This window comes from Drosophila virilis, chromosome 4 (genome assembly GCF_030788295.1).
Source record: "Drosophila virilis strain 15010-1051.87 chromosome 4, Dvir_AGI_RSII-ME, whole genome shotgun sequence".
Taxonomy (NCBI): Eukaryota; Metazoa; Arthropoda; class Insecta; order Diptera; family Drosophilidae; genus Drosophila; species Drosophila virilis.
The window spans coordinates 27,714,442-27,740,609 of record NC_091546.1 but is presented as its reverse complement, the minus strand read 5'-3'; the positions used below and the strand labels follow the sequence as shown (position 1 = coordinate 27,740,609).

Genomic DNA, 26,168 nt, shown 5'->3' with positions numbered 1-26,168 from the left:
CAAGGCAAATCTACTAATAATTCATCAAGTCCACGTTTCTAAAGCGCTGTGTGTCTAACTGATTCATTTTACTTGTTCTCAGTACTTATCTAATGCCAATAAAGCTCATTTTGCCATTATCATGTGCTTAAGTTGAAGATGGTTTAATCACCTATCAAGTGCAGCTCTTCTATTCAGTTCTGATCACGTGTACTTGACTTGAGTCCCATACTAGCGAATGTCTACACAGGCATTCAAGAAAACTCACAATAACGACACAAACAATGCGTATATATGAACAATAGTTAATTGTAAATATTCTGCGAATTATTTTACTCGCTTATCAATATTTATACATGTGTACAAAAGGGCACATTGAATGCGAATACGCCTTCATTTGGCGACACTATCAAATGTTGAATGCATAAATTACGTTGCATGTTAATTCAATAAGAGTTTATGCGACAATTATTATTAATTCGAATTTATTAAACATAAATTTTAATTAAGCCAAAGTCGATAGTCAGTTGTGCATAATTCTAATTATTTACAGTGGGGGTAAACCATATCTGGTTCAGGCTCAGATTGTGCGCCATTCGCACAGCTGCTTTAACTATTTAATCTGATAATCGCGCAGTTGCGCTTACATCTGAAATGCAGCTAAATGGTCTGTGCTGGAATTTTCATAAAAATGGAAATTAAATGGAAATTTAGTTCAAATATGTGAATGTTAATATGCCAGAAGTCGCACAAATGAGATTTTTGTTGGGCACATATTTTTTATGGAATGCAATCAATGCGAATTTTAGGTGCTTGGGTTTGAAATTTTACAGTGCATCTACGATTTCCTGAGTGATATATAAACTGTGGTGTGACTTAAGGATTAATAGAAAACTTACCAATATTGGTTTAAGATATGGCTCAAGTTTCTCAATATATGTAACTCCTGTACATAAGGTTTTCTGAAAAAAATATATAATTAATTATTATTATTTTTGCGTTCCCATATTTAAAATAGATTCAATTGTGAAAACTAATGTAGCGACTTTTCAATAATGCAACAGTTTTATATATAAATTGAAATTATATGTATATGCGAACACTTTGCCCTGAGCTCAAGCAATCCATCAATCAAACTTATATATACTAATCCACAAGCAACCCTTATCTAAAATGCTCGTCAAGCCGTTTCGAAATCAGTTCACAAACCTGTCCAGCCCTAAAAAGCAGAACAAGTTGACCCAAATTTGTGGCTATCCCTTACACACATATATTTCCAAAAGGTATTCTTATCAAAGCATTACAAAAGTAAATACAATGAACAAATAATTTACGTTGCGTGTATCTAAACTAAATGATAATAGAAATTCCATTTAAATCCAGAGAATTCTAATGTAGCGCCTGCCACCTTATCGCTGTCAACAAATGTCTGACTGATAAGCCCTGTAAAAGGTGATCCACGGGCTAGGGACCCCAATCAGTAATTGGGGGCGTGTGAATCACTTGGCAGGTAGCGATAATTTATGGGAATTTGACTGCAACGAAATTGCAACATTGATAGATAGGAAGAAGCGTATGGGTAAAGCACATGGAATTGCACAATTCAAACAACTTGATTGATCAGATTTGGATTTTCTGCGCTGCGATATGAGTTTCTACCATTACGAACTATCCGCTATGGCCTTCAGCCAAAACATGTTACTAGATAGAAACTATATACACTAGCCTTAGATTCGAGCCCAGTTCCACAATGATCATTTGCTTGAATGACTGGACCATTTAGACAACTAATCTACTGCGGATGTTCCTTTTGTTTGTAATCTGATATTAAACTTATTTTCTTTTCCAAATAATTGAAATAAAAGGGCTGAATATTGGATAAAATAATTTGGAATTTGTGACTTACTACTTCTACAATATAATCTACTTAAAATATATTTTGCTGAAGAGTTTTAATTTGAGAACATTTTCGTTTTCTTACAAAATATATTTTGACACTATTTTCTTAAACAAGCATTCATTTCAGGTAAATATATAGATATATATATTTTCCGCTCATCCCAGCGCAATTTTAGTTTCTGTTGTTGCAGCTTATTTACAAAAAGTGGGCGCCGAGGCTAAACAAACCGAACTCAAGGGTCCGCTTCGCACATAAATCAGCTATACAAATAAATGGTAAACACTCGACTCGTTGCGCCCGAACAACAAATCAAAATCATATTAAACAGCATAAATTTTGCATTTGGCAAAGCGAAAGACGGGCGATATATCAAAGATTTAACTGCCGCTCCCCTTGAAAATCACTAAAAAGGGGAGAGAAGAGAGACAAAAATAAAAACGAAAGTGTCGACATTTGGAGGATCGTATCGGATCAGTTGGATTGGCACGGGGTGTGTTATTGTGTATCACGTCGCTGATATTTCATTTAAATATGCAATTTGCATGCATGTGCAGTTTTTCATTAATATGCACATAAATGCGCCCTGAAAAAGGAACAAGAACAAAAACAAAAACTTCCTTGTTTTATTTGGGTATCGTTTTCGTTTCAAGATGGTCGGGTATATTTAATTTATTATGGCTGCAATTATTTATGCTTTAAGACTCTTGAAATAAATCCATAATAAATGAAATTATTTTCTTGTAATAAATCAATGAATTTATTGTTTACCTTACGAAAGTCACAAAAAAGTAATTTTGTTAAATAAATTTACAGTACAGCACGTGTGACATCAATTAACAAACATAATAAAAACAAACGTCTGACATAATTAAAAATAATACTTAAATTAAGCCAAAACAATTGCATTTGCCTTTTAAATAAACAAAAATAAATAAACCGTTGAAAGCGTTGAAAATTAAACAAAAAAAATATCGAAAATTGAAAAGCTCATAAAAAGCAAAAAATCAGCAAGTGAAAGCGCTAAAAAGAAATAATATCTATTACTCAGCAGCTGTTGCGCTGATTTATATGGCATCTATAAGTATTTTATGTACGAGCTATTATTTATTTTGTGTGCCGAAGAAGGCAACAGACACTAAAGCAAATAAATATAAAAATCAGTTGTACAGGCACTTGAATTAATTGTGGCAAATCTTTAACAACGCTCTCGCGTACACGTAATAAGACTGAAGCAACTTTTATTGATAGGGCTGTAAAATAAATTGAAAGAGTCAATGAATGGGACAAATTGTAAATGCAAAACTTGGCACAGTATGCTCAGCGTTAGTTCATAAACTTTTAGTGCTCTCGTTAGTCAATTGTTATTGACGCATTAAACTCGGACAACAAAGCATGCAAATGTTTTTTGTCATTCTCAAATTTATGAAGTGAATTATTGTACACCTGATGCTAGCCCTAATTTCAATAGCTATTAAAATTAGAAATTAAAAAGAAAACCTAATTAAAAGCTAATGGATTTTATAAGCAAGCGAAGTAAATTGGGACCTCATGGTAAAGTCTATGTTAAACTTGCACCGAGCATAGCAAAATCAAATAAGAGAAAGCTAAATGTTGACTATTTCTGACTAGCAGTTAAATACAAATGGGAAAGCAAAAGATATACCTAAATACCCCAGCAGCATGATGGAGAGCGACCTCATGGTGTAGTTCATGTTAAGCTTACAATGAGCATGATAAAGCTGGCAAAATAAAGACCAAAAAGACCTCATAAGTGTCAAGGAGACAAAAAGTACTCATAGCTACAACAATTAGCGCCAGCTGTAATCAGTCGCCCAACACACGTTGTTAAGGCATTGCGCATACGCAGCGTTGCACATGCTCAAGTTTTGTGGTGTTGCGGCGGCTGCATTTGAAATACACTCGTATCCTGCAAGTAACATTTTGAAAGCAACTTGTGTGCAGCTGCTAATTTAATGGCAGAAACAGCAACAACAAAAATATGATTAACCACAGCAGCAGCAGCAGCAGCAGCAGCGGCAAACAGAAACCCGAAAGATACAAAATGAATGTTGCAATCTGCATGCAGCATGTTGGCAACAACAAGAACAACAACTGCAATTGCATGATTTTTCGGCTTGTTTCGAGTCATAATGAAACTGAAAGCAAACAACGTGCATTGGCCAAACAGTTGGCGTAAATTAACGTTCAAAACAGTTGAGTGAGAGACCATTTACACAATTTTGTTTCTTACATTTTATTTTGCATTTGTTTTTTTTTTTTTTTTTTTGGCGTGCACACCCCGATTTTTTCGCACAGTAGTCGGCAAATCGCCAGTGATCTCGCACCAGGCCCCCGCACAGCAGTCGCTATCAACTGGACAGCGGTGTCTGTGGCCCAGGCCAAAGGCTGCTGCTTTATAACTACATTTGAGGCAGCCAGTTGGATCTCGGGGTTTGCATATGCTTGCCGTAAATTTGTCGCTGACTTATCGCCATCTACATAAGTAAATGCTTTTAATATGCGTTTTAATACCCTGCTGTGAAAGTTAATCGGGTGTATTGGTAGATGCAGACGGAACATTGGCCAGTGTTAAAAGGAAAGTATAACTAACTGATAAATGTTTTTTATGTTTATTGTAAAGTTCATTGTAAATTACATTTAATTGCTTTTAAAGCCTTCAGACATTTGATCGTGTCTTAAATATAAGTATTTTCAATAAATATGTATATTTTATATCATACATTTCATATGATCATTGTAAAGTTCATGGTAAATTGTTTTGGACATAGGGCTTATCTATCTAAATGGTTTCATAATAAAATATTGAAAGTCTTAGTTATATAAAGCACAAGTAGTTGTACGATTTTTTATGTCAATTTCAACAATGCTTGCATTTCCTCTTGCCAAACCAAAATCCTTCGAGCATAAATATATTTCAATATAGAGTACATAACAATACGCAACTATTTTAATGAAGAAGAAATGAAAATTACAATTGGGCATTACTAAAGTCTATTTCGAATGTTGCCTGGTAAGCTGCAATTTTTCAACACAGTTTTCGGTGCATTCAAATAGAGCGAAGTGCTCTTAAATAAATATATAAAAAAAATATTATAGTATGCTACACAACATTTTTCGTGCTATAATTTGGTAGACTACATTTCTTTAGGTCCCCGCAACCCCGTTGTTAGACCTCTGCCGTGTCTGAGATTTGTGATCGCCCGCCTACTTTTTACATCATTTATTATGTGGGCAATCGAATAATGGCTGCGTTTTGATTTTAAATTACATTTAACTTAACTGCTAGTATCAGAGCTGCAGGGGGCAGAAGTGGGGAAATGGAGAGGTGGTATCTAGTAGTTGTACTTGTGTTGTGTGTGTGCGTGTGGGGCACGCTTCGCTGACTGCCCCTGCGTTTATCGGCTCGCTCAGCTGCAACTGCAACTGCGATTGCATTGAATGAGTGATTGAATGATTGAAGGTACGCTACGCAGCGAGGCAGGCAGGCATTCAAAGTTGATTTCTGTACAGCCACAGATACAGCTACAGTAACGCTCGCACTTGTAGATACAATTTAGGCTGTAGGCGTTGTTGTCTGCTTGCTGGGCTTTTGAGTGTCAAGAACTTGTCTTGGCCATAAAAGAGAAACCGGCAGCAATGTGCACCAAATGCACCATCAAGCCAAAAGCAATTTGAGTTGTTGTTGTTGTTGTTGTTGTTGTTGTTATTGTTGTTGTTAAAGTTCAACCAGTTTCATGGCTGAGCCAAGCTGCGACTTTTATGGTAGCTTGCAGACATCAGCAAATAACAAGAAGTGGCTGTCAATGCGCAGGTTGAAGTCATGGCTAATACCTAGGCCACATTTTTTGGTATGGCTGTTAAAGGGCGTGCCTACTTTGAGTTCAGCATGAGAAAGAGTTTCATATTAAAGAGCAAAGTAGAAGAGCGAGCGATAGAACAAAAGGAAGAATTTCTCTTTAGATATAAAGACATTTTTTTCAGTTTAACTGAGCCTTTTTCTGAATAAATAGAATTAAGGACAAATGTAAATTGTACATTTATATATCTTTTATTTTCATCGTGCTTATATTCAATCTCTATTACATTTATTTGTAACTCATTTTACCATCATATTTTGTTCAATTATTCTTCTTTAAAGTATCATAATTTCAAGGCGCCTCCCATAGTCTAAATGTTTAATTTAATGACCTGCATAACAAACCATAATAAAGTCAATAAACCCTTTATCATCATCAGTTGCAGCCGCAACAGGCATAATCAAAACAAAAAGCCAAACGAGCCAAAAACAAGTTTAATAGAGTAGTATTTTATAAAGCCTGATTCTGTTACAGCCACTAGAAAAGTACGCCAAATGCTGAGGACGCGCGCAGTCGAGCATTTCAAGGCGAGAAAAATTGTGAAAAATGGCGTATTCTAAAAAATAGAAAACATAAAACTAGAATAGCCAAAAGAGTGGGTTGCCGAAGGGGGGGGGGGGGTAGAAGCAGCTTATATACATAAGTAAGGTAAGTACGAGTAAGTACCTACGACAAGGCGAGACCGCGTCGACTTTCAAACAAAGCGCCTATGAACCTGGCAACCGGTTTATTTTTTCAGCTCTCAACTTCAAAGTACGACTACAAATAGCAAAACCTGAGCTCGAGTATCCATAAACCAAACAAGCAGCAGCAGCAGCAGCAGCAACATCAACAGCAAAGGGCAGCAGATGTGGAGATACTTGTACGAAATCGGGTTTTTGTTTAGAAGCTGCTGGCCAGAGCGCAGGTAGATGCACCCCAACTTGGCCAGGAGCAGGAAATTGTTGGCCCAGACCAAAGCCACAAGCCAAAGCAATACACAACACGCGTACACTCAGCGAAAAGAAAAAGAAAACTAGCTTAAGATAAGCTTTAAGATAATTATGAATATGTAAATATGTGGCATTGGTGCAAAAACAAAAAGAAAATGAGGAAATTAAACGAATTTTTTAAATATATAATATAGTAAAAAAAATAGCTATATATTCTGTATAAACATACAAGTTCAAACCTCCAAATATAAGGGAATAACTGTTTTTTTTATTAAAGAGGCAAATTCTATTTATGCTATAGCTTATAGATATTTCGAGGCTAGAATTAAATAGTTATCTAAGTTCTTGAAAACTTTATAGGTATTTAAATTTCTCGCCTTGCATAGAAGATTAACAAACATTATCAAATCCATAGACTCAGGGTTCGCATTTAAAAGGATTGTAATGTTTATATTGTTTCAAAGGTTTTACTTGCCATATATATTTTGTTTTTGGAAATATAGATGGAAATATGATTGGCTGAGATTGACTGAAAAATTAGAGATGCAGATGAGAGATGCTAATGTTGAAATGAGTGCAAATATTCTGCCCTTAATTTTCTCAGTGCAGGCCCACTAACAATAAGTGTTTTGTATGAAGCCTTTTTGGTCAACGGCTTTTGCTGCGCAAAGATCAGCAGCACCAACCAAGAAGTGGCCCCGCAGTTGGGGCGACGTCTCCTCCGTCTTCGTCATCATCGTCGTCGTCGTCGGCGTCGTCATTATCATCATTCATTTTTCATTTTTCATGGCTGAGTGCCTGCCATGCAGTTAGCTCTGATTGTTTACAGCTGCCGTCTGCCGTCTGTAGCCCGGGTCCAAGTCCGAGTCTGGGCTTTAAACTTAAACTGGAAACTGGTTTCGCATTGCTCAAGTCTCGCCCCAAAGGCGTCGCACAGCTGTTGTTGGCCAGGTTCTGAAATATAATATGCTCTCTACGCAGGATGCAGACAGACGGCCAACTAACAGGGACAGACGCCGCACTCAAGTGGATGGCTGCAGTTGCAGTTGTTAGCCAGGAGCTGCGACTGCAACTGCGGTTTGACCTAAAACTTTTTGAAGACGACGCGTCGCGTCGCGTCGCGTCGAGTCGAGTCATGTCCGTCCCACAGCGCATATGAAAATGTTAAAATTTTGCTTATGGCCGAAAGCTTTGTTAGTCCGATTCTTGTCTCGTCTTTGTTTTCGTTGCGGTTCTTTCGAGTTTTATATATATACCCTTACAGAAGGTATAATTACTTTGCCCTAAAAAGTGTTTAGCATTGAACGATAAGCCTTATAGATAAATATATATATTTTTGATCTTTATATATATTAATTCATGTGCACAGTCGATATTGGTTTCTAGTCTGTCAGTCTTATAGCCAAACTTGGCTTAGATTAGACTTTTTACTGCAGACTGTATCTATCCCCAAATAGACTTCTGATATATGTCTGCAAGTGTATTTAATATTCGGTTCTCTAGAGTTAACTTTTCTTTTATGTTTTTTATTTTAATGCTTTGTTCTTTTTTTGGCTTTGGTGCAACTCATTATTTTGCGGTTGAAGAAGTTCCTTCTGCTTCTGCTTTGGCGTTGAAGTGCATAAATAAACTTTTTAGTTTTTTTTTTTATTTTGTTAAAACGGTAAACGATATACCTTGTTGATTTTGTTGCTGTTGTTGTTGTTGTTGCTGTTGTCTTTGGCATAATCTCTGGGGCATTAATATATTGTGGATGGCCACTGGCTTAGTCAGATTTCAACGGGTTTTGCTCGTGGGTGAAGTTGCGAGCTGATGCGTTGAGTTAAGATGAGTCGGAAACTGATTGCTGTGGTCAGCAGTGGAGGCTTCAAGAGAGAATCACTTACTAACGGGTTTTTTATTTCTTACTCTAAATCATTTTTAAACGGGTAAGGAAATGCCCAAAGGGCATCAGATGAGCATATATGGCCATATATGCAATTGGTCAGCTTTATTTACCTGGCACAAGCATAGAAGATCTTTAAATATTCAACTCAATTAATCTCAATTAGCTAACGTATAATTTTTAGCCTACGCTCAAATCTTTAATGATTGTGTATTTTTAGATAATTACTGTATTTTGTTGCATATATTATTTTCAGATAATTGTTAGCGTACATAAAAAGTTAGTTATCCAGTTTTTCGTCAAATTTGAGAAGTTTAAATATTTAATTAATATATGACCACAATATTATTAGTTTAAGACAAACAAAATAAGTGTTAAATAACCATGCAAAATATGTCACTCTTTACATATATATTTTAAATTTTCTTGAAATTCTCAAACAGTTTAAGCTCTAACAGCAACTAAAAACTTCTATTTATATATTAATATAAATAAAATACTAAATAATTTAATAAATAAAAAATATATTATTTTAGTTCTTCATTAATTCAGTACACTTATAATGTACTAAGAAATTACTATTAGTACATTTTCTATGACCTATTTGAATAAGTGTAAAATATATTCACATTTTTTTATATTATTTTTTTATTAGCTTCTGATGAATTTAGATAGTCCAATTTGTTAAACATTTTCACCTTATGGTTTAAGTAAGCTTTCAAGCTTAGCTTTTTTTACAGCCATTTCTCAACTAACAAAACAAATTGTCAATGGCAACAAAACAAAGCCGCAAAGTGCAATGCCAATGGGGCCCAAGTTCAATTTTGGAGCGCCTTGCACAACCTACTGGCAAGCAAAACCAACTGTGTGAGAGAGAGAGAGAGAGAGAGGGAAGATAAGTAGAAATATTAGCTAAAAATCACGAAGGTGGCCGCGTGCTGCCCACCAATAACTGTGCGAAACGCCTAATTAAGTTTGTGGCCAACGTCATCGGCGCAGTCAGAATTGTGTTGCGACTTGTTGTGCCCAAAAGTTGCATTGAGAAATATTTCTAAATGTTGCTTAATGTTAAAAATGTTATAATGATAGATGTGACATATTGATCGATTGAGAAATGCATATAACGTGCGTTATTTGTGGGCAGCCAGACACTGAAATCGCGTTATAAATTTGGCTGATGAAGAAGCTTTTTATGTTTTTTTTTTTGTCTAAGCGACGTGTACAACATATAAGCCCACTCAAAAAAATAAAAGAAGTATGCAGTGTGCTGCTGAGTTAAGGCAGCTGCAACAGCTGGTCCATTGATTACTTTTGTGTCTGAGCCGTTGAGGCGATTGTGCAATTAGCTACAGAGACAGAGAGAGAGAGAGAGAGAGAGAGAGAGAGAGAGAGAGAGAGTGGGCGAGTTATAGAGACAGCGCGATGAAGGGTAAGAAAAGGCAGTTCATTATGAATAATTCATTATAATTTCTTGATTTTTGTAAGCTGATTACAGACCAAGAGCAATGGGCTGTAATTAAAATTAATTAAGCTGTCAGACAGAATAAAAAAAGGAGTCATCATGCACTCGAGGAAGTGTAAGTACTGTAGCCAAGCTTGAAAGTGAACTCTGTGGGTCAAACTTTCAATTTTTAAATGTCTTACCATCTGCATAGGCATTATTTACATATATGTATATATAATCTTATACTAAAATTATTAAATTTAAATATAACACTGATTGATTCAAAGTTTCTTTTCATACTTTTATTTATTTTACGACATTCTTAGCATGTGGCATAAAGTGGCTTCAAATGCATGTTTCTCTACAATATATTTATATATCTGATAATAACAATATAATTTTTAAGCTTTATAAAATATCCCTTCAAATAAGTTGCAATTAAAGTGCAACCACATTCTTCACATTTTTCAGCCCAAAACTTTATTCAATTCGCGCTTGTCTCAAGCCTCAATCAATAGGCTGCTCCTCTGTCTAGACAGCAATGTCATCATCTCAGGCAAATGCTGTCAAGGTGTTAACACTTAATTACAAGCATTTTATAAGCAGGCTAATTACAATAGCAGCGGCCCCCTCAAGAATCTATGAGCAAAAGTGTAAGTGGTAATTAGAGAGAGCGAGCGAGAGAGAGAGCGAGAGAGAGGGGGAGATACACACTAAGTCAGTGATGCGAGAATTGTTGAACAAATGCCAATGATTAAATTTTAATTACAGCTGCGATTTCACTTTTTCATAGCCAAGTTTTCCTCAAAGTCTTGACCCAGTTTTGAACAAGTGGCAAAAGAACTAAGAACTCATAATTAGAAAACGAATAATATTCGTTGTTGCTGTTTTTAAATTTTCGTTTTCAGTTGTCCAACAAGTGCTGTCGTTGTCGTTTTCTAGTTATTCATCAGCACACGCCCTCATGCGTGCGCGTATCTGACGGATACGCAGCCGACCAAGACCCAATTCTCTATGACAAAAGGAAGGAAAATTGTTATCAACTTGAACGGGCATATTGAGTGTCGTTTTTGAGTTCCAATTACAATAGAGACACAGAAAGGTCTCGCCAACAATTAAATTATGAATGAGTAAGTAGTTCCTTCACATTACGAAAAAAAAAAACAAAAACTAAAACGACCTTAAAACACACGCAACAGCTTTGGACACTCCACAGCGTATATGGCCCGCCCCCAGCCCCGCCTTTGGTGCACTTGACAAGTGCCTCGAGTGCCAAAATCCACCCACGGAAATGGGAAAGTTTTGAAGGTCTGGCAAAAAATGTTTTTTGTTTTGCTTTTGTTTTTATTTTGCTTGACAGCTGCCAGTGACTAACCCGAAACAAGCTAAAGAGTTGACTTTGAGGCGCTGGATATTGAATACACTTGCTGACACTTGAGATGAGCTACATTATAATCATATAAATATATATTTTCACTGGGAAACTCAAATTTCAACTTAATGCTGCTATATAAACTATATGATGCTATTAAAAATGAGTAGTTTTTTTTTTTGCTTTTCAACAGAAACTTATTTCTGACTTTATTGATACACAGCTGGTTTTTCGACCGATCTATTTCAGGTATATGATATAAGGCTCCGATCCGGCCAACAACATTTTCTACAAAGAAAAGCGAACTGTGTTTGAATCAAATAAAGCCCGAGAGACTTGTTCGGCGGACTTGATTTTTATACCCTGAACCCATTGAAAATGGTTAAAAAGAGTATAATGTCCTTGTGCAAATGTATGTAACAGGCAGAAGGAAGCATCTCCGACCCCATAAAGTATATATATTCTTGATCAGCATCAATAGTCGAGTCGATCTAGCCATGTCCGTCTGTCTGTCCGTCCGTACGTCCGTCCGTCCGATCTCACAACCTACAAGAGCTAGAGGCCTGAAATTATAGATGTAGGTGCTCCTAGTGCCTGCGCAGATCGAGTTTGATAATCGATAAGTTACTCCGTTTCCAAGCAATCGATAAAAATCGATATCAACATTCTGTTTTTTGGGTAATTTAAGTAAATAATAAGAGCTAGAGTCAACTAGCTTGACATATAGCTTCTAATATATAATATAATAATTGGAAGAAGAGGGTTCAGGGTATCCCCTAGTCGCGAGCTCCCGACTAGAACCTCTTACTTTTTTTAATGTAATATCGCGTAGACTGGCCTACATATAAACTGACTAAATCAAAACACCCCATTTAAGTGTATAAAGACACCAATATCATATCATATCATAAAACTTATCTACAGTTTCGCATTGCGACTGCACTTTGGGTTTTCCAGCAGGTTCTCTACCTCGAGACACTTGAAGCCAAAGTTACTTCAGCTTTGTTACATTTAAATATTGCCAACTGTTAGCTTAATTAAATAATTATTTGTTTTTTGCTTATGTGCGCTTGTCGAGCTCGACTAATCAATTTCAATTGAAGGTGTCGCTTGGCACTCGGTTAAACTGATCTGCCGAAGGCCTAAAGGCCTATGAGAGAGCTGAGACGAAAAATAGCAGCTGACGTAGGCGCAATAATTATATTATAAGACTCAAGAGAAGGTTAGATGAAAGATGTCTAGCAACAGCAAGACGGAAAAGAGTCATAAAAGATCTGCTTGAATTGGCGTGTGTAACTATTGCGAGCTAGTTCCAACTTAATACAAATCTCTATGTTTAGGGTCTGACTAGCTATAAACTGAAAGCCTACCTTTAATCTTAATTTACCACATTATTACCACAGCTCATGCATTTTGACTCACCGAAACTGCAAATAGAAGAAAAGTAAAAAAAAGTTGTAGTTTAGTCATTTTATTTGCACTTAGGCATTACAAACTGTTTATAAACATGTGATTAAATTATCAATAAACAGCCAAGTGCAAAAGGAAATGCCATTTAGTTATATATAGCTTATAGTATTTGCGTGAAGTTAAAGCAAAATGTTAGCCAAGATACGATTAGAAAATATCATTCAAGACTGCCAAGAAATGTATTTTATTTTCAAAATTTGCCAAATAAACAAACTTGATTAAAGTAAAGCTCGAGAATCGATATAAAATAATGCAGAAATTTGCAAATTCTAAACAGAGCAAATTTATAGATAGTTATGGAGCTCGAATACCTTAAATATAGAGCAACTAAATAATGTTTAAAAACAATATCAAATATTTCCAAAAAAACAACTCGAATTTGTCTTTGTTGTTCTTCATATGAATAACGCATAACTCACACGTGCATAACCTCGGCCTTAACCAGATATTTTTCTGATTAACTCTGATTTAGCAAGTCTTTAAATAGATATTTAAAATACGCAACTCTCCCACAACAGATTAATCTTATTTACTCATTCAAGCATAATTAGTGGTAAAAAACAAGTTTCTGTTTTGTTTTTATCTAAAGGTTTGTAGCTTATCAAGATTATAATTTAAAGTTTCGGGTTTTTTTCAATATCATAAATATACATTTAGTTATCAGAAACTTTGTCATGCTTTGCACAAAAGATAAACGCAACTACAAAATTGATAACCTCGTCGCTTGTATCGAATAGAAAAATAATGCCGCATTGAGTATTAAATGGCTGGGAAATAAAATTGAAAAATAAAAATACACACCAATTGCACTTCCTACAGTAAATCACAATGTAATCAGCCGATATTTTGTAACAGTTGCATGTATAGCTTAGGTTAGATCAAGAAACCTTATAGCTGTAATATATATGAGTACTACATAAACTATATAGTAGAAACGTTTTGTATAGTCGCGGACAATTGTTGCTAGATTTATGACAACTTATGCCAACACTTCTGACGTACTTGTCAGGGGCATACGTGATTCTCCAATTGCTAAATATAAGCATACAATCTATATACACAAAGAGTAGACACTTGTTAAAGAGAACGCTCATGTGCAAGCGTTGATTTCTGATTGCCATTTATTTCGGATCAATTCAAATTTCTATTTTCAATCTACCTACATATGTTCATATACAGTAGACACTTGTTAAGGAGCACGCTCAGAGGCAAAAGTTGACTTTCGTTTGCATTGATTTCTATATTCCAATATTGTATATTGTATCTATTTATTATTTTATTTCATTGATTTCTGATCAATTCAAATTTCTGTGTTCTTTTTAGCGACCGTTCACTGTATAGCTTTGCATATGAATATTTTTATATATTTGCACGATTCTATTCAGACTCTCAAACGTTTCATACTGTTTGCCTGGCTGACAACTGATTATTATAGTTGCTTATCCGCCTCTCCCCACCGCACTCCCCCCACCGCACTCCCCCCCTCCCCCCTTTCTCCCTCACGTAGCTTCTACTCAAATCCAACACCTTTGTTAAGCAATTTGCGTATCAATGAATTTCGTGTTGTTTTCATAATGTTACTATCTGCTCACTCACTCTCCTTATCTCTCCCTCTCTCTCTCCCATTCTCTCTCTCTCTCTCTCTCTCTCTCTCTTTCTTTGTGCCAGTTACACCTGTTTTTGTAGCTTTGCTGAATGCAAGATTCATCCGTCGCTTCATTGGAATCATAAATTTGTCATCAAATTTTTGCGGAAGCTTTGGTTCATGTTTTGTTTTTTTTTGGGAGTCTCCCTTGATAAACGCAGATACTTTCTGTGTCATTCGATTCGCAGCTCATTGATAAGTTTTCTGCGATTTCGAAATGAATTTAATGTTATCAGTCTGATAAGGCAAAGAATAGTAATAATAAACCTATTAAAATTATGTGTAAATGGGTAATATTGGTTTATTTTGCATGTGTTTGGCAAGCAGGCAAAGGATGGCAGCTCAGATACTAAAAAGTATTTAAGTTCTTGATTAAAGGCGACATGGTTAGTCGATATATTTCCCTTTCGATAATTTTCGCCATTTCCACAATTTGATAAATATCGATGTCGATATCGATGTTTTGAAGATTTGAAGACCATAAACCGAACAGTTTACGAATACAAGCCATAGTTGAAGAATATTTTCGTTTCAAATTACTAAATCAGTTTTTTCCATCTCCTACAGTTGTTTTTACAGGGTATCCTCCCTAGTCAGACACATTCGACTGAAGCACGTGTATATATACTTAAATTGCTGATCATTAAAAGTTTGTGTGATCGGTTTCTTTCCGTTTGCCAGCCCCTAAATGATAGTGTACTGTGTACAAGCAAATATATATTTTTATAGGGGGTGCCAGGAACTTTGTTACCCGAGTTCAGTCTCGATTTTCTAATCGCATTTGATAATACTTTGGGGCGTGTGCTGCCATAAAATTTAAAATTGTACGATCCATTCAAGTGTTAAGTGAATTTTTGCGTAAAGATTTTATAGAAAGATTTTATACTCAAGATTAATTATAGTAATGGCATTGACCTAGCTCAAAAAGCTTTGGGTAGGTCTACTTGAAGTGGTTTTAAATGTTTGATTGAAATTTCTGCGTTCTATGCAATTTTCTTTGTTTTTTAATGGTTTTACAACATTTTATAGGGCGACCTCTAGTAGGGGTTTTTGAAGTTTTATTTTTATGGACATCATTTGTGCAAAAAAATATTTTATTTGGCTATTTCTTGAGGGGTTACTCGCTCGCCTAACGGCACTTTTGGCACCCGAAACCTTAGCTCACATCATAAAATTGCGCAAATGGCCAGAAAAAAAAAACGAAAACGAAATTATAACTACAAAGTAAATACTTATGGTAATAGCATTTTAAGTAAGTCCGTTAGGAAGGGGTCCGCAAGTGGGTTAGCTTTTTTTTTTTTTGTTGTTCCATCTCCATATGATACTTCAGCGGGACCATAACGAGTGGAAATAAAAAATATATATAAGCAAATCACACCTGAGGGCATACGAATTGTGTCACTGTGAGTGGTTTATGCGTGTGTCTTTCGCAGAAACAACAACACAAAGAGCTCAAATATAATATATAACAAAAAACTACAAAAAATATTTCATTAGAATTTCTAAACAGTGCAGAAAAATTTCATTTCATGCATTTGCATAGCTTGACGAGTGTCATAGCAGGCAGACAGTGACATGGCGCAAGAGAGAGGGAGACAGGTAGAGAGAGCGTAAGAGAACGTTTTTGATATGCATATGTTTTTAAATATTCAATTTACTATGCAGCACTAAGAGCAGTACTTAGAGCAACAGCATAAATAAATAAATAAATAAATAAATAATTGTTATGTGGCATAGCAAAGAGTGCACTTGACCAAAATATATATAAAAAGTTGCAGTTTCATAGCAAGCATCTTTAATGGAGAGAGCACAGACAGATCAGGTGCTCTCAACTTAAAGGATCCACAGTTTAAAAGCAAGCAGCTTTTACAAGGAGTTCATTTCTTACAGTTTAAACAGGATGCATATTAAAGAGAGCTTCTGAGTGTGTAAGGCTGCATTAAGCCCTCTCTTTTAAAAAGTTTTCACCATTAAAATATGTGTCATATTATAGAGATCAGTTTATATGGACAGTTTAATTATTACTCAAGTAGCTAATTAGGCTAAAATAAATATTTTTATTTCTGAGTTTTATAGCAGCAAGCCCTGCAGAATTTATATAGCAATAAGCTTTTATGGCACAGCTGCTGAGTGAAATGGAAAGTTCAGCAAAAACTACATTCAAACACGTGCTGCAAATTGATTACAACAAATGAGCAAAAAATAACAACAACAAAAAGACATAAAGCAAAACAAAAACAAGCTAAGATTATTAACAATTCTCTTAAGTCGAACAATAAACAAAGCATTGATTAGCCCAAAGGGGGGCCGCAAAGACAAATAAAATAAGATAAAGAAAAAACATCTGTCAGATACGTTAAATTTCACTGGTATCTGAACGTCAGCAATTATATATACGATTTTTTGCTCAAGTCTCTCTGAGTGCGTGTATGTGTGTGCATGGCTTGGCTTTAATTAACCCACGTTTCGGTGCTGATTTAAATCTTCTTTAGCCTTTGAGAACCTCAGCCCCTCTTGTTCCCCCTTGACTGCTCATTAGCTCAACCCGCAAACGACATTGACAACAATATCGATGCTTTTATAAATTGATTTTTAGTTCTCTTCTCTTTTTTTTTCTTGCCTTTCTTGTGCGAAAGTTTCACCTGGTGTCATTTCTAGGGTGTACGGCTTTTATTGATTGTTCTTTAAATGTGTTTGACTTCAAGCAAAAGAATTGAGTTTTTTGTACAGTATTCCCTCCTTTAAAAGTTGTGCAGAAAACAGAATTTTAGTTGAAGTCACAAATCCACAAACATATTAAATGATTTATATATTAATATTTAAGATATTGAATTTTAGAAAGATTCTAATACGCAGCCCAAGCAAATCGATTAATCACTTAAAATATTATAATAATTATTAATGTGAATTTGTATGGTATTCCGGTTAGCGAGGGAGCACTGTACCAGCCAAAGCATAATTAAAATCCGTTTAGGCTAGGCCAAGAGAAAAATGCCATTGAAAATTTGCTTCAATGGAAAAAGCTGCCAAGAAACGTAAAACACATTTTCAGCACAAAATTAAATAAATTTTGAATAGTCAAAGTGCTCAAACAAGCAGCTAAAAAAGTGCTTAGAAACAAGAAGATGCAAAAGGTAAAATAGACTTAAATTAAGTTAAAAAAAATGGAAGCTATACAAAAATTCACAGCTGTCAATAATTCGTATGTGTAAACATTTAAATAATGAAAACTATTTCAATAAATAATTACTTTTTATTTTTCTAAACCTTATCTGTCGTGCACGTTTACCTCAAGTGGCGCTACGAATCTGATATTTATTTATAAACAAAACAAAATTTATGTATTTTATAGAGAGAGAGAGAGAGAGAGAGAGAGAGAGAGAAACAGATTGAATGAGAGCAGAGCACAAATGCCGGCAATTTGTTGTTCGCAAGTGATATAATCGGTAATTAAATACTATATTCCACAATATTTATTTCAAATGTCATCGTACCCGACAAAATGTTTAAACAAAACATTAATTGATATTGTATTCAACATCAGCTGAGATTGCCGATAAGATTTATGACTTTGAAACGTGCTGTATTTGGGCAAGGGCGACCCATATTTGATTTTATATGTAGTATATTCTGGTAATCATAAATATTTGAGAGCTGTTGCCTTAAACTGATATTTTGTCATATAAATCAATCTGTATACGCTTTAAAATGATTTTACATCTTGATTATATTTAAACGTTTGTCAATAAGCAATTCATGTTTGAGCAATACCAAGGAAAATCCCACAATATATCTAAACTCACATTTCGCGACTTTATATACATAAATTTTTTTTATAAAGGACCTTAAAGCAAGAAGCCGAAGAAGGGAAAATCAGTCAAACTTTCAATTACAGATATATTTTCTATGATTTTTCAGCTCTTCATTTACAAAATTCTATATAGTACATTAAATGTGGAATGACAAAAGCTTGAAACAAGTATAATAAACTTTTAAATATATTGCTTTGGGTATCTTTTCTCATTTATCAATTGGATTTTATTTATAAAGACTTCTTTTTATCCTATGCAAATGTACACAATTTTGTTTGTGTGAGTAAAAATGCATTTCAATGAGTTTTCCCACAACTTTATTCCAAAAGGATTTGCATACATAGACAAACTCACATATTCTGCACTCTCTTTGTTATGAGATGCTGCACAACTCTCCCGATTCTATGCGCTCTTTTGCGAAACTCTACCAAAACTCTCTTTCGCTCTCAGCGTGTGACAAAAAACTTCATTTTGGGCAGCGCAAAAAAAAAAAAACAAAATATTCGCATTTTGTTGTTGTGGTGGCTGCAGCCGAACAAAAAGGTTTCTCATCTGTGTGTGTGTGTGTGTGTGCTTTAGTACACCTTTCGTAGGGTGAATATTTCATCTGCTTGCCCAACTGTAAATGAGTTTCTGCTTCTTTCTTCTTTCGAACTTTGCGTACCTTGTGTTTGTTGTTGCTGTTGATGCTGCTTGAATTCTATTGGGAATCGCTTAAATAAATTGCACACCAAAGAAACACTTTTCATTTATTTTGTTAAACTGTTAAACACATTAGCTTTAAATGAATATTAATATAATTATTTGCCGTTAGATTTTGCAATTTATTTTTACGGGCTGCTTCTTATTAGCGTTTCATTCAAAAAATTTTAATGCGTCGTCGCGTTGTTTTTGATTTACCGTTGTAATTTAGTCGACGAATTTCACTTTCAATTTTTTTTTTACAGATTTTTACTTTTTTTTTTTTTGTAATTTTAATTGGATTTATTGCCGCGTTTTATTGCACCGACTCCGATTACGAATAGAACCCAAACATCAGCGACTGCAGTTTCTTGGGATACTGCTGCTGCTGCTGCCGCTTCTCTCACAATTGAAATCAACAATGCGCCAACGACGAACGACGAGTGGAAAACAAATGAAAAATCTTATGGGCAACTTGAAAGTGAATTTCAACTTTCCGCTCCACACAACCGCACAGCGCGAACAAATTTTCTGAACTGAAATCCAATAAGAGTCTGCTGGCAGCAGTCAGCGCAACAGCGGCAGCGACAGCAGCTGCAAGCGACGGACAAAAGCAACGACCAAAACGAGTCGGAGGAAGTTTGTTAAACACGCACGACGCTGTGTATGCCCTATAATTGTATTTCTGTTATATCTGAGCAGACAGCTTTTATGATACATATGTATATATATCAAAGATGCGTCTGATACTGTCATTAGCTTCAATAAAATTGATTTCATAGTCAAAAGTTAAGGTTGTATGCTATGTTAAATTCCAGAGAAACATAAATACCCCAGTATTCACATATTACAGCGCATAGGCAGAAGGCAAACGCACGACGCAAACGCTCAAAAGCAGCAGCAACAACAATACCATCACTGCAAACACAATAAAGAGCACAACAGAGAGAGAGTTTGAGAGAGAGAAAGACCGCGCGTGAGAGCAACGCAACAACAACAATGCACAGCAATAAGTAAACACAGTGAACAGCATAATTGTATACGAGAGTGTAAACGCAGCGAGAGGGAGTGAGCGAGTGCTGTATGGACACAAAAGGTGTTCGTGTGGGTGAATGGCGGCGCTGCACGCATGTGTATGTGTGTTTAAGCGGGCTTTTTGTCTTTTTGTGACGACACAAACAGAGAGGTCGATAAATTCTGTTGAGTAATGCTTGATTCAATGTTCAAAAACAAAACTTATGTCAAATATGTTGTATCTAGATAAACTTACATTGAAATAACAACCCTCGCAAGAACATTATCACGATTACGACAAACAAACCCACATTAAATATAAATTACCCCGAGTCCACTTTCATAGCTGCATGCAGATCGATCATGTTGCATGCAGCAGCTACTTATTACTCAGAGCTTAAAACAACCCTCATCGCGTAGGTAATGACAGCACATTAAATTACTTTCAACGAAATGCGAAACACTTCAAAATAATCGTCACGCCCGCATATGACCGATGGCCATCGAAATTGTATTGTTACGAACTGTATTTTATTGGCCTTCATTTGGGCACTTGAATTTCAACCCCCCGAGTGCCGATGCATAGCCCCATGACAAATCTGTTAAACTAGCTGATCACGATATGAAGAAAATCAAAGCAAATGACAGACAGTCTGGCAACGCTTTAAGCGCCACTTCGAGCAAAGTCAAAAACGTAGCCTCGAAATGCAATGCAAATAATTTCCTTAGCGGCGCTCTCTTGTTATTGTTGCTATCTCTGTCATTGCTGGAGAGCAAGCAAAAGCAACATTTGCAAACTCACTTGTGCGCGCTCTCTCCATCTCACGCTCTCCAGCTGTTAACAGCGCCGCATGTGGTAGCCCCAACACTGGGCTGTTAAGTAACAGTGTCGCTTAACAGCTACTCAGAGCAAATTTATAGCTTGGGGCAAGATTTTTAATGTATTAAAATTAGGAAATTAATAAAAAATTAAGCATATATTTCACAATAAGTAGATTAAAATGTGCCATAGAGGAAGTAACTCTACAGCTGATAATGCCCCAATCTGACGCACAATTGTGAAGAAATCTTCCTTAGCGACAATCTGCGGGCATTTGAGTTCTTATCAAACAACAACAACAACAACAACAACAACAAATTGTTTATTCCAATTACAACATACGGCACAGCTGTTGTCAACAAGCAAAAGAAAGACCGAGAGAGCATCGAGTAAAAACTGGAAAACCAGAAAACAAGAAATCAAAACAAGCTCAACACAATTCGAAAGAAAAAAAAAATATATAACAAAATGTGTACAGACATGGGAAATGTTGGGGATGTGCTTTGAATAATCAACATCTGCTATTGGTGCTAACTTGTCCAAAACATGCCAGAGCAAATGATATGGAACTGTGTCGCTGCCGGCACACGCCCACATTGTCAAGATCTAAACGAATCGCTGCTTGATAAGCCAGATTATGGGTTAGTTGAGCTCATTTTTATGGGCTTTACTGATAATGATAAGAATAGTGCGGCTTTTTTCTTAGGAGCTGGAAGACATTTAGGAGAATTTGAAAAAATGCGGCTTGCTTAGCCTTAAAAGTGTCTCCTATAAATTGAGGATCGTCTTACAACTACTATATTATATAGTTGCCATAGGAACGATCGCTCGAAAAGTAGGTTGCTTTCAATATATATTGAGCGATTCCCTTTCAATATATATTGAGGAGATTCCCTATTCTCACATATGTATGTATCTGCAAAGGATATAAAAGCTTCGGCGTGTCGAAGATATCCTAACACTATCTATCTATTTTTTAACTACATGTTATTGTCTTTTGATTTAAAGGCAGAACTATCAATTTTTTCGTATTTCGCTTATTTATCTATGGATCTGTTTCTTATGTACATGTTCTCTTAAGTCTTGGTATGCTTGAATGGTTCTTCCTGCAAAACAATCAATCAAATATTCATCTTGCGTACATCTCTATCTCCTCTACTTTTTACTGACTCTATTAGTATCTTCTACTCCCTTTCATTCCATTTAATACTTCAGATTGCGTAGGTGCTGGTTACTTGCAGAATCAGAATCAGCATCAGCATCAGAAGCCAGCCAGACAATTCACAAATCTTGCAGTCTGATAAAATGAACGTAAAGAAATATCATAATTTATTTCCAAGAAATCAGCATAGGTCAGGCAGGCAATGAGAGAGCGAGAGTGAGAGAGAGAGAGAGAGAGACAGAAATTGGCGGCGATTGAATGGAAGACCCCGCCGACGACCCCAGACAGACATGCAGCTAAATATACTTCAAAAGTAATCAAAAAAGCAACGCGACTACGCAAAAACTTGCGTAGGACCACGAGGAGAGAAGAAGAAGCAGCAGACTCCAGCTGAAGTAGAGGAAGAAGAAGACATCAGAGTCTAGAGCTCTGACAATGTTTTTTTTTTCCTGCCGTTCTTCTTATTGTCTTTTGTCTTAGCTGCAATGTTTTGATTACTTCATGAATTGTTTTTTTTTTTTAGCTTCGCATTTTTTTTTTTTTTCGTTTTTGATAAATGCGGCTCATCATGTAATTTTAAACGCAACGCGCATGTTAAACAAACAATTTCCCGTGACAGTGTAAAATGTTCGGTTTGTGGGCAGCGTGGTGAAGGGAGGGGGGGGGGGGGCTAACGTAATGTAATGCCCGACAGCGAGGCCCCCGAGATGACGCGCAAAGAAAGCGAGTGTTAAATGCAACTTTTATACCATGTTTTTCTCTGCTTCTGCTTCTTCTTGGTCTATCGTGTTGATGGATTTCTTCCTGTCATATGAAGACAGAAAGAAAAGAGAAAAAAAAGCTGTAGAACGAAGTGGCAACCCGTTTAGAGGCTATGCATGTGGGCTGCTCTTGCGATAGAACTTGTTACTCTGCTTCTTATACCCGTACTTGTAGCTCGTAGTGCTTGTCCTATTCGAAAATTATCATTCGAAATGCGTTTGCCGTTGAATAGTCTGCTGACCACAGGGGAGGTAGAGGGAGAGGGGGAGAAGGAGTGCGGGATGGCATTCATGTGGCATGTGGGTGTGTGAAGGTGGCAGCAGGTTGAAAGTTGGAAAAGCTTTCTAAATGAAAAAAAAAAACTTAATGGTATACCATAAATGAACATGACTATTAAATTTTTATTACTTAACATTTTACCATCGCATTCTTGGGCTACGAAAAGACTAAAGCTCAAGCTAGACAATATATGGAAAATGCCTTAAGAAGGAAAGAAAATAAAGAATAGAATTTTAAACACAAAATATAACAATCACGAGTGTTTGTTAGCGTAAGTCTAATGAGATTCGTTATTAACAAAAAATTAAAAGTTTATAATATGAAATAATCAAGAAGAAAATAAAATCATAAAAAACTAGAAAATATCAAGTTCAAAATTACCAAGTATTCCCTTAAAAATTAAATATACCCACTAAAAATATCAAAATTCAACCTAGACAGTTCTGGCAAAGGTTTCCGGTTATGTCCCTAGGAATTATTACAGGTGCTCCTTACATACTTATAAATAAGTTACACAATCATAAAAATAAAAAAAAGATTCATCGTGCTGGATCTTTATAATACGGAATTATATAACCTAAAAAAAAGCTCTAAAGTAATATATATTGTTAGAACTTTTTTTTTTATTATTTTCTAAGCAATTGTTTATTGTCAGATATAGATTATAAGTATATAAAAGACAATTTAGATGAAAACAAATTATTGCAAATATTAAAAACTAATAATTTAAAACAAAAGTTCCTGGCTCAAAAATATAATAAGAAATACAAATTCCACTGATTTTATGCAATAATAATTACATGTTGAATTTGTGAGAATAAATTGAAACAAATTCACTAAAACTTGCAACTGAAGAAAACAATTTTAAATAAATAAAATAAACATTAGTATTTCTAAATATTCATGTGTTTGTCATGTTTGTAAGAATATGCCTGAACTAACTTAATGCATCCGATTAAAGAGAGAATAAAGTCAAATGATAAAAACTCTCCCTAAAAGGATCGAAACAATAAAATAAATGTTTAAATAAGAATATACCATAAATATTTTGAAATTAACACAGCAACAAAACTAACCTAACAATTATTCAAAACTCGAGAATAGAGTGAAAAATTATAAAATCCATCAATATAATGAAATAATGCGGAACAATTTTTTCTTTAACTGCGCCCAAATGCAGTTTTGGCCCAACATAACTCTTGGCAATAGCTCTCTAAAGGGACAGTCCAGGAAGCAATAACGAACTCTGCGACTTTGAGAACAATAATTCAACATGATTAAGACTTTTCATTTGCAGCAGACACAGTGAACTACCAGTGCGAGGAACATGCTCAACGGGACAGACGCCTCGTCAGCTGCTGAGGCATAGGCTAAGCCACAGGCCGCACGTAAATCTTCATTTATATGCACATTATACACACACCCGCGTTACCCACCCCTTCCCGGCAGCGATAGTTGGAAGATTAATCACAAAGAAAATAAGTACAGGCACATGTCAGAGCCAGAGTTGTGGCTCGTGTGTTGACTGGGTCCAGGCCCAGTTCCAATTCCATTTCCATTTCCAGTTTCATAATTACAAGAGTCGAGACCCCCTCGTAGCTCCCCCTGCTAGCACTTAAAGAAACCCTCAACTACCCCCGACCACGGGCTGTGCGCACTTGAAAAGTTGTCCAGACTGTGGCGGGACTTAATCGGCTCACAGATAAGACCGGGTTGTCGCGGATCGGTACGTTTATTATCAACGTAACGGTTAATGCACGCATAAATTAATTACTTCACAACACAGATCGAACCTCGAACAGAGGCAAATGTCAATTAAAAGCTAATGTCAAGAAATATGTATATGCATCTGTGTGTGTTTGGTAAACAAAAGATCAAATTGTTGACAATAAGGCGTGGCATCTAAATGCCCAACTCTTAGGTTCGTTTATGGCTTTTCACTCAAAAGAATTTCCCAAGTGCTCTACGAACCGGTTGCCCAAAATGTGCCAGGAGCTTTGACAGCTGCACATCAAATACATATACATATATACATAAAACTTCAGACGAGGTCAATCAGTGTCTGAGTTCAGAGTCCAAGACAAGACCAAATTGTTCAAATAAATCAAATGGGGAAATGTTAACTAACTGAGCGCAAGCAGTTTTTCTTTTTATTTTAAATGTTGTGGGAAATGTCTGGCTCATAAAACCAAAGATAAGGGTTTTGATTTTGAGTCGTCGAAGCATAAATACCCTTACGAAAGAAATCTATATTTTAATGAAATACTCATTCAATGTAAATAAGATTTTCCTTTTATTTTAAAAATATATGCTATACAAAAATATAAAAAACAGACGCATCTAGTATTTCTATATTTCTATAAGAAAAAGTAGACATGGCTTCTTCTATTTATACTGATCAAGCATATAATAGATTCTACATATACTTGTGGATGTCAACTTCTACGCCTTACACTTTTTCATACTTTAGCTGGGGATACCTTCGGCAAGTTGAAGATTTTACTATTTAAGATTACACATAGAAAATAGAATAGTGAATCTCCCAAATGCTGATTTTGATGAAAATGTTTTGGAAAACAACGGTCTTGTTAAACAAATAAGTCTTCGACCGATATTTCCTATGGGAGTTTCAAGAAGATAGCTTTAAGACTGAGAGACTAGTTTGCATAGGCCAGTTTTCTTCTAGTTTCCTTCTATGCGTTACATATTTCATAACAAAATTATAATACCCTCTAAAGGCGTATAAGAACAGCCATCAAATCCGATCAGAGTTCATCATGCGCCACACTTGATTAGCCAGTCGAATCCAATAGCTTATAAACGAAATCTTAACGAGTTCTCCAGCTCCCAAGTTCTTCAGTTGCTTCATTTCAAGTGGCATCGAATGAAATTCGATATGCGAGAATAAGTTGAGTAAAGTATAAAAAAAATGAAAAAATGCAATACAAGTTGTGCCACACACAAAGAGGCAATCATCATGTGGGCGTGTCTGTTAGGGTTGCGGCAGTCAAGAGTTGTCTCCGGCCACACGCTTACCCCCAAATTCCCCTCCACCCTTCCCCCTTGCACTGCCTAACAAATTGTGCAACGTCTAGGCGTTGATATGATTTTTTACGACTCGTTGCAATTGCAA

General features: G+C 35.8%; 1 protein-coding gene across 3 annotated transcripts in view; it reads right to left on the bottom strand.

Annotated features, from left to right (window-relative positions):
* The window catches only part of Dyrk2 (Dual-specificity tyrosine phosphorylation-regulated kinase 2), a 73,956-nt gene extending 54,419 nt beyond the window's left edge, over positions 1 to 19,537 (bottom strand). The window contains exons 1-2 of one of the 3 annotated variants that reach the window (XM_032433126.2): positions 18,982 to 19,537; positions 879 to 941 (exon numbers count right to left, since the gene is read on the bottom strand). The gene's annotated coding sequence lies outside the window, so the exon portion shown is untranslated. Of the gene's footprint in view, positions 1 to 878; positions 942 to 1,705; positions 1,861 to 1,885; positions 1,905 to 18,981 lie in introns of those variants that run through there. The other 2 variants (XM_032433127.2, XM_070209474.1) reach the window with 2 other exon arrangements.
* Between the last annotated feature and the right edge of the window lie 6,631 nt (positions 19,538 to 26,168).